Here is a 14,144-nt window from a genome sequence, read left to right as displayed (position 1 = left end):
CCACCATTTGGGATGCCCACATTACATACCAGCGTGCCTGGTTTGATACCCAGCTGCTCCCTGATTCCAATCCAGCTTCCTGCTAATGTACCTGGGAGGCAACAGGTGATGGCCCAAGAACTTGGGTCCTTACCACCTACATGAGCCAAAACCAGGATGGAGTTTCTGGCTCCTGACTTTGGCCTGGTCTAGCCCTAGCTGTTGCAGGCATTTGGGGAGTGAGCCAGCAGATGGAAAAATCTCTCTTTGTCTCTCCCTCTCCCTCTCTGTTACTCCACCCTTCTCTGTAACCAGCCCTTCCAGCTGCAATGCAGATAAGCCTTTACCTACCCCACATTCTTGTCTGTGGCAAGCTACAAATCCATGAGCTTATTCTCCCTGCGAAGTCAGAGTCTGGTGGCATTTTCCAAACATCTGAGTAAGTGGTTTGAGCTGGCCACTCCCCAGTATATTACATCTGGGGGCTCCTGCCCCAAATCCCCTTCTGAAAAACACCAGCCAGATCTGAATGGCTGGGATTTGGCTGGGTTCCCCTCAAGGTCCTTGTTTACAGCTTTGGGTGAGAGGAGTTTCTTTGTGTGATCTGGGGTGAGAGATAGGGACTCCCCCCAACGCCCACACACAAATGCTTCCCCCAGAGGCTCAGTCAACACTTTCCAGGGCCCCTAACTTTGGCTTGAAAAGGGGCTGCTCAACCCTGCAAGGGAATCTGAGATTTCTCCACCCACCTCCAGGGGGCGCCGTTCACACGGCAGCCTCTGCCTGAAAGCACAGGTGGAAATACATCAGCAGTGAGGCTTCCCGGAGCTGAGCAGCCTGGGTCATTCCTGCATTCCAGGAAATAGCAGGATCCAGGACCCACCTGTCAGGACCAGCAGAAGTCTCTGACGCACATAATAGACAAAAGATGGAGACAACCCAAGTATCTGTCAATAGGTGCACAGATCAACAAAACGTGGTCTGTCCACACAATAGGATATTATTTAGCAATAAAAACGAATGACGTTCTGTTACTGCAACATGGATGAACCTTGAAAATATGGTGCTGAGAGGAAGAAGCCACCCAGAATAGGCTACATATTATGTGACTCCATTGATATGACATATCTAGAATGGGCAAATCCATAGAGACAGAAAGAGATGAGTGGGTGCCAGGGGCTGGGGGAAGGCAGGGATTTCTTTTTATATGATGGGTTTATAAGATTGATGGATGGAGCCGGCGCCGCGGCTCACTAGGCTAATCCTCTGCCTAGCGGCGCCGGCACACCGGGTTCTAGTCCCGGTCGGGGCGCCGGATTCTGTCCCGGTTGCCCCTCTTCCAGGCCAGCTCTCTGCTGTGGCCAGGGAGTGCAGTGGAGGATGGCCCAGGTGCTTGGGCCCTGCACCCCATGGGAGACCAGGAAAAGCACCTGGCTCCTGGCTCCTGCCATCGGATCAGCGTGGTGCGCCGGCAGCAGCGCGCCGGCTGCAGCGGCCATTGGAGGGTGAACCAACGGCAAAGGAAGACCTTTCTCTCTGTCTGTCTCTCTCACTGTCCACTCTGCCTGTCAAAAAAAAAAAAAAAAAGATTGATGGATGGATTGATTTGAAAGGCAGAGTGAAAAAGTGAAATAGAGAGGAAGGGAGGGAGGGAGGGAGGGAGGGCAGGCAGGCCTGGGCTGATCTGATCTGAAGCCAGGAGCCAGGAGCTTCCTCCGGGTCTCCCACATACGGTGCAGGGGCCTAAGGACTTGGACCATCTTCTACTGCTTTCCCAGGCCATAGCAAAGAGCTGGATTGGAAGTGGAGTAGCCGGGACTTGAACTGGTGCCCATATGGGGCAACAGCCAGGACTGGGCCAAGCCAAAACCAGGAGCCTGGAACTCCACCAGGGTCTCCCAAGTGGATGACAGGAACCAAAGTACTTGGGCCATCATCTACTGCCTCCCAGGTGCATTAGCAGGAAGCTGGATGGGTACCCACACTTGAGCCAACATCCCATATTGGGGCCCCAAGAGCGCCTTAAACTGCTGTGCCATAATACCCAGAAATTCTTTTTGAGGTGATGAAAATGTTTCAAAAATTGACTGTGATGACAGCCACTTGGCTCTGTAGGTAGACTAAAAAACATTAAATTATACACTTTAAATGAGTGAATTTATGTATGTGAATTGTATCTCAATAAAGCGCTTTATTTAAACTCTTATGCAGCATGGGCGCCCTCTAGGGGTGCTCAGATGTCCAGAGTCATGGGTCACTTCTGAAACTTGTGCTAAAAATCAAAGAAACACCAGAGGGGTAACACGAGGATGGGGCAGGCTGAATCCCTACTCTCTACTCCCATTCTATCCCCCCAAAATAAAGTCTTTTATACTTTAACTAGCTGTCTCTTTGACTTCTTGGAACCCTAAAATCCTAGAACCTAACACTTTGTTCCTAAAATTTAGGCACATGTGGCTACCAGCTACCACCCAGGCCAGCACAGTTACAGAACATTGCTGTCACCATAGAAAACTCCACTGGATAGACCTCCTTTAGGGGATGGATGAGATTTTTTAAAAAAGATATTTTTATTGGGGCTGGTGCTGTGGTGTAGCAGGTGAAACCGTCGCCTCCAGCGCCTGCATCCCATATGGGCACCTGTTCAAGTCCCAGCTGATCCACTTCTGATCCAGCTCTCTGCTATGGCCTGGGAAAAGCAGTAGAAGATGGTCCAAGTCCTTGGGCCACCGCACCCATGTGGGAGACCCGGAAGAAGTTCCTGGCTCCTGGCTTCAGATCAGTGCAGCTCCGGCTGTTGTAGCCGGTTGGGGAGTGACCAGTGGATGGAAGACCTCTCTCTCTCTCTCTCTCTCTCTCTCTCTCTCCTCTCTGTGCCTTTCCTTCTCTCTGTGTGTAACTCTTTCAAATAAGTAACTAAATCTTTAAAAATATATTTATGTTATTTATTTGAAAGTTACACAGAGGCAGAGAGAGAGAGAGAGAAAGTCTTGCATCTGCTGGTTCACTTCCCAAATAGCTGCAACAGCCAGAGCTGGTCTGATCCGATCCAAAGCCAGGAGCCAGGAGCTTTCTCCAGGTCTCCCACACAGGGTGCAGGGGCCCAAGGACTTGGGTCATTTTCTACTGCTTTCCCAGACCATAGCAGAAAGCTGGATTGGAAGTAGAGCAACCAGGACTTGAACTGGTGCCTATATGGGATGCCGGCACTGCAGGCGGCAGCTTTACCACAGCACCAGCCTCATTGGATGATATTTGGCTTCTAGTCTCAGTCTCTTTCTTGGAAAGTTTCCTTTTGCTTCTCTTTCTTCCTTCAACCCTCTTTCCCTTTCCCCTTCTTCTTTTTAATTTATTTACTTGAGAGGCAGACAGAGACACCCAGCTCTCAGCTATTAGTCCACTTTCCAAATGCCTTCATCCACAGGGGTTGGTCAGGAGCCATTAACTCAACCTGGACCTCTCACGTGGGAATCAAGAACTCTATTACTGGAGCCCTTCCCGTGGCCTTAGGGTCTTCATTGTAAAGAATCTGGAGCCAAAGCTTGGAATCGAATCCAGGCACTTCACTGTGGGATATGGGTATCTTAACCGCTGGGCTAAATGCCTGCCACTCTCTCTTTCTTAAAAAAAATTGGTTAGCAAAATACTGTTTCAGGGCCGGCGCCGCGGCTCACTAGGCTAATCCTCCGCCTTGCAGCGCCGGCACACCGGGTTCTAGTCCCGGTTGGGGTGCCGGATTCTGTCCCAGTTGCCCCTCTTCCAGGCCAGCTCTCTGCTGTGGCCAGGGAATGCAGTGGAGGATGGCCCAAGTGCTTGGGCCCTGCACCCCATGGGAGACCAGGATAAGTACCTGGCTCCTGCCATCGGATCAGCGCGGTGCGCCGGCCGCAGCGTGCTAGCCACGGCGGCCATTGGAGGGTGAACCAACGGCAAAAGGAAGACCTTTCTTTCTGTCTCTCTCTCTCACTGTCCACTCTGCCTGTCAAAAAAAAAAAAAAATACTGTTTCAGAACCAAACATAATGACTGCAGGGATACACTGGTGGAAATTGCAGTTTGAAAATAGTTGTTAGGCAAAGCAAAAAGGCTAATAAATCATCCCAAGGAAAAATGCACAGCCTCACCAGCAATTAAAGAAACGAAAGTTAAAATAAGCCTGGTATATATTACATGCTGTCTAGACTAGGGACAGTGCACACAGATGACTGCCTGTGGTATTGGCAGCACCGGGAGGAAAGAGGCGCCATCGCGTTAACTAGGTAAGTCCTGGATAACCATCTGGAACTGTTCCAGGAACCGTGAAACTGCTCCCTGACGGAATAATTCCACTTAGCAACTCCTATTTACCCACACACAGCTGCTGTGAGGCTCAGCTCTGGTAGAAAAATGTGCTTCCCAGAACAACCCCGTGAGCCTGGTGGTTTCGTCATTCGCGTGTTACAAATCAGCAAACTCTTGGTTCATGGAAGTTAAAAGCAGCAAGCAAGCAGCTCAGGCAAGCAGTGGCCTGAGGCCTCTGGACCCAGGAAAACCTGTCAGGGATGTGCGTTAGCAGCTCCGTTTCCAGGAAATGTCTCCAAGAGACCAGGACAGCGGGATGGGGGAAGAAAGGCATGCAAAAACATGTGTATGAGCACCATTATTACACACTATTAAGCAAGAAACAACTGCAAAACGTACACAGGACGCAATGTAAGCTGGGCCTGGCACGTAGTAGGCACACAATCAATGCTTAATGTAAAAAAGCAAATCAGTTGTTCCTATAGTCAATACTGTATGTACCTTAAAAATGTGCTAAGAAGGTAGAATCTCATAGTAAGTGTTAACGACAGAAAAATAGTTATAAAAAAACAATTAGTGGGAGCAGGGCTCTGGCCCTTTAAAATTCAGAGGGCGGGTTTCCTTATTTAAATAAGTGTGCGTGATGCTTAGCCCCGTGACTTCGCCACGTTCCGGCACTCAGTGCGCGTGCGCCGCGAGAGGCTCGGCGAGTCTCTTGGCTCCGCCCGCCTATTTAGGTAGGCGGAGACAGTCGCGTGAGCTCGCGGGCCCGCAGTCTCCCGCCCAATTAACCGGCCCCTCTGCACATGCGCACTCAGTAACACTGGACTGGGACGCCGCAGAGCGTCGGCGACCTAGAAGCCCTTGCCGGAAGTGGGCGGGTCCCGTTCCAAAGCGTACAGGGCGGGGAAGCGCGGGAAGGTGGGGTCGGTGCAAGTGTTGCAGGGTGTGCTGTGGGGTTTGGACGGCCTACCTCAGAGTGGTGAACTAAGGAAGCTGAAGACCGAGTGGGAGCACGGAGAACTTGTTTTTCAATGCGTTTTAAATAAATGGCAGTTATTTTCTGAAGTATTTCCCCCCTAATTACAAGAGTACCTCAAAAACTTCACGGAAAATGGAAATAAAAAGTTCGGTTTGGTTCACAAAAAATTGAAAACGTGTGCATATGAAAGATAAAAGAGAAATGCGCATTATGAAAAAACTACATGGGTTTCATAATTTTTAGAATTTTAATATTTAAATTGTGCTGGGTCCCAAATGTTCACAACCTGGCCTGGGCCAGGCTGGAGCCACAGCAGTGGCTTTGCCGTGTGTCAGCTTGCCTGGCGGGATGGTGCCTCCCAGGTTTCTGGTAGGGTGGGCTACACGGTCCGTTTTTGTGGACTGTAGAAGTGAAGCAGCAGCCAGTATTTCCTATGCTTGGTGGGGAGGTGTTGGGTTGTGTCTTCCGCACATTGTCCCTTACCGGTCTGCAGCGGATTTACCTTCCCAGCCGTGAGCCACTAAGCCTTTTGGGGTGCAGCTTTTCTGCAGATGGGGGACAGTGAGGACTGAGGTGGCCTCCACTCTCCCTCCTTCTCTCCCCCACTTTACAGCCCTGCAGACTCAAGCTCCAGCATCAGACAGATGACAGCTCCAATCCCTGCCACAAATCCCTTAAAAAGTTGTGTGGGGGTGGGGGGTGGGGGAGGTGCTGTGGTGCAATGGATTAAGCCGCCATTTGTAGTGCTGGCATCCCATATGGGTGCCGGCTGCTTCACTTCCTGCTAATGTGCCTGGGAGGCAGCAGAGGATGGCCCAAGTCATCCCAGCACCCAGGTGGCAGAAGCTCCTGGCTTTGGCCTGGCCCAGTCCCATGTGGGGAGTGAAACAGCAGATGAAAGATCTCTCTCTGTAATTCTGAATTACAAATATATATATATTAAAAGATTTATTTAGTTTTATTTGAAAGTCAGAGTTGTTATATATTGTTAGTCGTCACAAAACACACCGGACACCGGAGTAAAGGAAAGGGTTTATTGGGGAACACCCAACAGACCGGAGTGAAGGGGTGGTGAAGGAAAAAGAGAAGGAGACTGTAAGAGAGAGACAGAGGAGAGAGAAGAGAGATGAGAGGAGGAGAGAAGCCAAGAGAGGCCAAGAGAGCGCAGGAGAGAAGGATCAAGAGAGAAGAGTCAAGAAAGCAGGAACAGGCCCTTTTAAAACTTTGCCTGAGGGCAGGTAGGGAAGCATTAGCATGGGGGTAGAGCCTGGCGGAGGTAGCTGTGCCATGCGGCCACCTGGCTAAAACTGCGCCAGTTTCCTAACAAGAGTTACAGAGAGGAGAGGCAGAGAAAGAGAGAGAGAGAGAGAGAGGTCTTGCATCCGACAGTTCTCTCCCTAGATGGCAGCAAAGGCCAGAGCTGCACCGATTCGAAGCCAGGAGCCAGGAGCTTATTCTGGGTCTCCCATGTGGGTGCAGGGGCCCAAGAACTTGGGCCACAGCAGAGAGCTGGATGGGAAGAGGAGCAGCCGGGACTAGAACCAGCGCTCATATGGGATGCCGGTGCTTCAGGCCAGGGCGTTAACCCGCTGCACCACAGCGCTGGCCCCCTAAATATATATGTATTTTGAAGTGTGTGGCTCTCTTAGTGATCCTGTTTCTCTGACTTCATGCTGACTGATACACGTAACTCAAGTTAGACACACAAGATAACCAGTCCCGGTCCCTGGAGTCTCCTGCTGTCCGGGATTGCTGCAGCGGTGTGCTCTGTGGTACTGGTCAGCACTTTGCAGGGTGGGGGCCCACAGAGATGAAAAAATGCAACACTTGAGCCCAGAATGAAGTAAGGTTCTGAACTGCAGGATATTTTTAAAAAGTTTTACTTATTTTTATTTCATTGAAAGGCAGAGGGAAAGAGTGAGAGAGACAGACACATACACACAGAGCAATCAATTTCCTGTCTGCTGGTTCACTCCCCAAATGCTTCCAGCAGTCAGGACTGGAACAAGCTGAAGCTTGGAGCCCTGAAACGGAACCGGAGAGTGCAAGGACCTAAGTGTCTGAACTCACTGCTACCTCCCAGGATGTGTATTAGCAGATCACTGAACCAGAAGTGGGGGAGACTTAGGGAATGCAGGCATCCCAAGCAGCAGTTTAATCTCTGTACCCCACTGAATTTTCAAAAACAGGAGAGGGACAATGTGGCACAGTGGCTAAGAAGCCACTTGGGATGCCTGGTTCCAGATCTGGCTCTGGATCTGCCTTCAATTCAAGTTTCCTGCTGCTGTGCATCCTGGGAGGTGGCAGGTGATACTCAAGAATCTAACTCCCTGCTGCCTGTGTGGGAGACCTGGGTTGAGTTACAGGCTCTTGGCTTTGGTTTGGCCCAGCCTCAGCTGTTGTGGACATTTGGGGAGTAAACTAGCAGATGGGAGATCTCTTTCTGTCTCTCTGCCTCTCAAATAAAATAATTTAATTAACAGAATATTCTGAGGGCCTGTGTTGGGTTGTGGCATAGCATGTTAAGCCACTGCCTGCAACACCCACATCCCATCTCAGCACCAGTTCACGCCCCACTGCTCCACTTCCGATCCAACTTCCTGCTAATGCACCTGAGAAAGCTGTGCTTGTGTACTATGAACAGTTCCCAGTTACTCACATGAAGGCTTGTGGGACATGTGCCAGGCACTGTGTGCCCTGTTGTCAGAGACCTGAGCTCAGAGCTGCCACCCGTGTGGGAGACCCGGATGGAGGTCTAGGTTCCTGGCTTCAGCCTGGCCCAGCCCTGACCATTGCAGCCATTTGGGGAGTGAACCAGAGTATGGAAGATCTCTCTGTCTATCTCTGTGCAACTCTGCCTGCCTGCCTTCCTTCCTTCCTTCCTTCCTTCCTTCCTTCCTTCCTTCCTTTTTTTTTTTATTTGATAGATCAAGTTAGTGAGAGAGAGAGAGAGAGACAGATAGAAAGGTCTTTCCATTGGTTCACCCCCCAAATGGCCACTACGGCCAGAGCTATGCCAATCCAAAGCCAGGAGCCAGGTGCTTCCTCCTGGTCTCCCATGTGGGTGCAGGGGCCCAAGGACCTGGGCCATCTTCCACTGCCTTCCTGGGCCACAGCAGAGAGCTGGACTGGAAGAGGAGCAACCGGGACAGAATCCAGCGCCCCGACTGGGACTAGAACCCGGTGCCCATATGGGATGCCAGCACTGCAGGTGGAGGATTAACCAAGTGAGCCATGGTGCTGGCCCTGCAACTCTGCTTTTCAAATAAATAAATAGATCTTATAAAGACAAAAACAAAAACAGAATAGTTTGTACCTTGAGATTTTATCTCAGGTCCTAGCTGTCCCGTGATGAGCAGAAAGAACCTTAGGTGCCAGCTCCTGCAAGCACTTGCCAAATGGCTGGCTGCACAGCCAGTACTCTTTGAGACTCAGTTTCCTCATTTCAAAAATACACAGCTGTGGCCATTGGGCCTAGCAGTTGAGACATCAGTTTGGATGGCTGTATCCTGCATTAGAGTATCTGGGTTCAGTAGCTGGCTTTGGCTCCTAAGTCCAGTTTCCTGCTATTGTAGACCCTGGGAAAAGCCATGGAGATGGCTGAAGTGGTTAGGTTCCTACCACCCACTTGTGAGACCTGAATTGATTCCTCAGTTCCCAGCTTCAGCCCAGATCTATCTGAGCATTGTAGGTATCTGGGGAGTAAACTTGCAGATGGGAGCTCTCTTTCTCTGATTCTTTACCTCTCAAATTAAAAACAAATTATAGGCCGGCGCCGCGGCTCACTAGGCTAATCCTCCGCCTTGCAGCGCCAGCACACCAGGTTCTAGTCCCGGTCAGGGCGCTGGATTCTGTCCCGGTTGCCCCTCTTCCAGGCCAGCTCTCTGCTGTGGCCAGGGAGTGCAGTGGAGGATGGCCCAAGTCCTTGGGCCCTGCACCCCATGGGAGTCCAGGATAAGTACCTGGCTCCTGCCATCGGATCGGCGCGGTGCGCCGTCCGCAGCGTGCCGGCCGCGGCGGCCATTGGAGGGTGAACCAATGGCAAAAGGAAGACCTTTCTTTCTGTCTCTCTCTCTCTCACTGTCCACTCTGCCTGTCAAAAAAATAAAAATAAAATAAAAAAAGAAAAAAATTATAAAGCAAATACTAACAACTTTTATCTCTCAGGGCTGTTATAGGGATTGGAATAGTATTTGTGAAAGTGTGCTATGGGGGCCAGCACTGTGGCTCACTGAGTTAATCCTCTGCCTGCAGTGCCAGCATCCCATATGGGTGCCAGGTTCTAGTCCCGGTTGCTCCACTTCTGATCCAGCTCTCTGCTATGGCCTGGGATAGCAGTAGAAGATGGCCCAAGGCCTTGGGCCCCTGCACCCACATGGAAAACCTAGAAGAAGCTCCTGGCTCCTGGCTTCAGATCGGCACAGCTCTGGCCATTGCGGCCATTTGGGGAGTGAACCAGTGGATGGAAGACCTTTCTCTCTGTCTCTTGCTCTCAGTGTCTGTAACTCTACCTCCCAAATAAATAAATAAATAAATTTTAAAAAGAAGAAAAAAAGTGTGCTATGAACAGTTCCCAGCTACTCACATGAAGGCTTGTGGGACATGTGCCAGGCACTGTGTGCCCTGTTGTCAGAGACCTGAGCTCAGAGCTCAGAGGCAGGGCAAGTGCTGATGTCTTTAGAGTGCTTTCTTCTACCAAGTGGCCCTCTCCCAGCTTTGCAGATGAGCTAGAAGGTAGCTTTCAGAAAAACCACTGTTTAATTTTTTAAATATATATTTATTTATATAAAAAGCAGAGCAACAGAGAGAGGGGGAGAAACAGATCTTCCATCTACGGGTTCATTCTCCAAATGCCTGCAGCAGCCAGGACTGGGCCAGGCTGAAGCCAGGAGCCAGGAACTCTGTCCTGGTCCCCCAGGTGGCTGTCAGGGTCTGAAGTAGTTGAGCCATCACCTGCTGCCTTCCCAAGGGCGTTAGCGGGAAGATGAATTCAAAGTGGAAGATCCAGGACTCAAACTGATGCTCTGATATGAGATGCAGGTGTCACAAGCAGAGACTGGATTGATGGGCCTCAATGCCCGCTCCATTTTAATTGTCTTTAAACCATCAACCAACAAAATGTGTTTTCCAAGGGTGAGTCAAAATGCAGAAGGCTTGACTTATTTTAGAGAGTTTGGGGCCGGCACCGTGGCTCAATAGGCTAATCCTCCACCTTGCGGCGCTGGCACACCGGGTTCTAGTCCCGGTCGGGGCGCCGGATTCTGTCCCGGTTGCCCCTCTTCCAGGCCAGCTCTCTGCTATGGCCAGGGAGTGCAGTGGAGGATGGCCCAGGTGCTTGGGCCCTGCACCCCATGGGAGACCAGGAAAAGCACCTGGATCCTGGCTCCTGCCATCGGATCAGCACGGTGCGCCGGCTGCAGCGGCGGCCATTGGAGGGTGAACCAACGGCAAAGGAAGACCTTTCTCTCTCTGTCTCTCTCACTGTCCACTCTGCCTGTCAAAAAAAAAAAAAAAAAAAAAAAAAAAAAAGAGAGAGTTTGGACCACTGTGGGAGACAGCCTGGTGTTGCCTGGTGAGTTGAAGTGCTGAAGGGGGCATCCTACTTAAAGCCAGGAGACATGGACAGGGTGTCCTGGCAGCATTGTTCTTCAAATCTCGGACTGGAAATGAGCCAAACATTTACTAGTGTGGAAAGATCACTTGTGGGCCTTTCATACAGTAGAATTCACAGCAGTGTACATGAATGGATTGTGGTCACCTGCAGCAGTGGGTAGGTCATGCTGAGTCACAGTGCTGAGTGCAGGTTGGGGCTAAAATTTTTGTTAAATTTTGGGGAGTGAACTGGTAGATGGAGGATCTCTCTTTCCTTCTTTCTGTATTTCTGCCTTTCAAATAAATAAAATAAATCTTTAAAGAAAAAAAAAAAAGAATGCTTGTATCCCATAATGGAGTGGCTGGTTCAAGTCCTGGCTACTCTGCTTCCTGTATCCCGGAAGGCATCATATGATAACTCAGTGCTTGGTCCCTGTCATCCTAGTGGGAGACGCAGAGTGAGTTCTGGGCTCCCGGCTTCAGCCTAGGGTGGGGGAGGGAAGATAATATATTCTACTGTTAGGCCGGCGCCATGGCTCAACAGGCTAATCCTCTGCCTTGCGGTGCTGGCACACTGGGTTCTAGTCCCGGTCAGGGCACCGGATTCTGTCCCGGTTGCCCCTCTTCCAGGCCAGCTCTCTGCTGTGGCCAGGGAGGGCAGTGGAGGATGGCCCAGGTGCTTGGGCCCTGCACCCCATGGGAGACCAGGAGAAGCACCTGGCTCCTGCCTTTGGATCAGCGCAGTGCGCCAGCCACAGCGCGCCGGCCGCGGCGGCCATTGGAGGGTGAACCAACGGCAAAGGAAGACCTTCCTCTCTCTCTCTCTCTCCCTGTCCACTCTGCCTGTAATATATATATATATATGTATATATATATATATATATATATATATTCTCACTGTTGAAAATTTAAAGAGCAAATGTTTTGCATGATTAAAGATGAAGAGGGAAAAAATGAAGAGGACTGACAGTCTCACCACCTGTATTTGTGTGTTTTTTTCTCTGTGTGCTAACTTTTCAGGTGGGGGAAAAAAAGAATATTTGCTAATAAATCTGTTGAACAAACCCTTCGCTTTTTGTTGGCAGAACTAGATATTCTAAGAAGTTACCAGCAGATGGCAGAATGAAGCAAGATTTAATTTGTAGCCTTACAAGCAAACCAAAACCCTGAAAAGCAGTCAAAAACATTTCACCTGCTGGTTGGAAAACGTTTCTTGTGAATTTCCCAGCTGTATCTGCTATCACCCAAAAGAACCTGGTAAATACGGCCTCACTGGGGAACTGTCGGGCCTCATTCTTCAAGTGCATTTGCCCTTCTTTTTGTTGCTTAATTCTTCTGAGAGAGAGGGAGGGGTCATATCTGCTGGTTCACTCCCCAAATAAACTCAATGGCTGGGCCTGGGCCAGACTGAATCTTGGAACTAAGAACTCAATCCAGGTTCCCCATGTGAGTGGCTGGAACTCAGTTACTTGAATCATCATTGCTGCCTCTCACAGGTGCATTAGCAGGAAGCTGGAGTCAGGGGTGGAACTGAGCATCGAACCCAGGCACTCTGATGGGTGTCTTAACTGGATGGCTTCGTACATGAATTAGAGTGTTCAGTTTGTAAACATTTGTCAAGGGCTTTCCTCAGGTTATATCTGGTTAATAAAGGTATCGGAAGTTGATAGATTTCCAACTTTTTTAAAAAGACGTTTAAGCTTGGACCCCAAACCGAAAAGGAAATTTCCATTCTTGTCATCACTCTCATTAGGACACATTTTTTTATTTGGGTCAAGTGGGGTATGAAACCTGGGGAGAGGGTGGTGGTGGCAATACCAGGAGTGAGGCCTGGGTGAGTAATTATGCTAAGGATAATGGGAGGCTGGCGCTGTGGCTCAATAGGCTAATCCTCCACCTAGCGGTGCTGGCACACTGGGTTCTAGTCCCGGTCGGGGCGCCGGATTCTGTCCCGGTTGCCCCTCTTCCAGGCCAGGCAGGGAGTGCAGTGGAGGATGGCCCAAGTGCTTGGGCCCTGCACCCCATGGGAGACCAGGAGAAGCACCTGGCTCCTGCCATCGGATCAGCGCGGTGTGCCGGCTGCCGCGCACCAGCCGCAGTGGCCATTGGGGGGTGAACCGACGGAAAAGGAAGACCTTTCTCTCTGTCTCTCTCTCTCTCACTGTCTACTCTGCCTGTAAAAAAAAAAAAAAAGGATAATGGGAGCCAGGGTCCTCTCCGTGGAGGCAGGAGGAGCAACTACAGGAAGAGGGACAGCCAGGATTGGAATTGGATACTGCTGTGTCTTCAGTGTTATAGCTGCAGATAGTTACAGCACAAATACGTGCAAGTCTATCCATATGCAGGGGTCCTGGATTTGTCCCTGGAGAGAACTGGGAGCTGGTGACCCACTCAGTGATGAACACATACGTCCAGTGTCCAGAACTCACTTGCTTGATTCCAGTGCCCACTGAAAGGAACCATCAGTACTTGGAGAAGTGGCTGATCTCAGAGTTGGAGCAGGCACAGTACAAAATGTGCATGAACATCTTGTGCTTCAAAGTAAGGAGATGCTCAAAGAATGGTGGGGACAGAGAAGCCTGCTTGAAGGGGATCCCAGTGGCCAAGTCTGTGATGCGAGCACCAGTGTACACAGTTAGGGACAGGCGTTGGCCTAGCAGTTAGGATGCTTGTGTTCCGTATCCGTGCTTGCAGTCAGCTCTTGGCTCTGGCTCTTGACCACAGCTCCTGCTAACACAGATCTCTGTCACCTCTGTGGGAGACCTGGAAACCTGCACTGAGTTCCTGGCTCCCAGTTTTGGCCTCTAGGCCATTTCAGGCGTTTGGAGAGCAAATCAGCAGATGGGAGATTCTCTCTCTCTCTCTCTTTCACACACACACACACACACACACACAGAAGTAAAAACAAACACATAGTTATAGTAATGGATTGTAACTCATTGGCTAAGATGGGGAAACCTGAGTTTAAGTAAGTTGCAAGTTTGATGAAGAACAGAATAGTTACATAGTTAAAATGCCTCTTGGTTAAATATTGCAACATTGTTAGCCGGTGCCGTGGCTCACAGGCTAATCCTCTGCCTTGCGGCGCCGGCACACCGGGTTCTAGTCCCGGTCAGGACGCCGGATTCTGTCCCAGTTGCCCCTCTTCCAGGCCAGCTCTCTGCTGTGGCCAGGGAGTGCAGTGGAGGATGGCCCAAGTGCTTGGGCCCTGCACCCCATGGGAGACCAGAAGCACCTGGCTCCTGCCTTTGGATCAGTGCGGTGCTGCTCCAGTGGAGGGTGAACCAACGGCAAAGGGAGACCTTTCTCTC

Source organism: Oryctolagus cuniculus, chromosome 21 (assembly GCF_051225735.1).
Source record: "Oryctolagus cuniculus isolate XC-2025 breed Fujian yellow rabbit chromosome 21, ASM5122573v1, whole genome shotgun sequence".
Taxonomy (NCBI): domain Eukaryota; kingdom Metazoa; phylum Chordata; class Mammalia; order Lagomorpha; family Leporidae; genus Oryctolagus; species Oryctolagus cuniculus.
Note: the sequence above shows the minus strand (reverse complement) of the source record.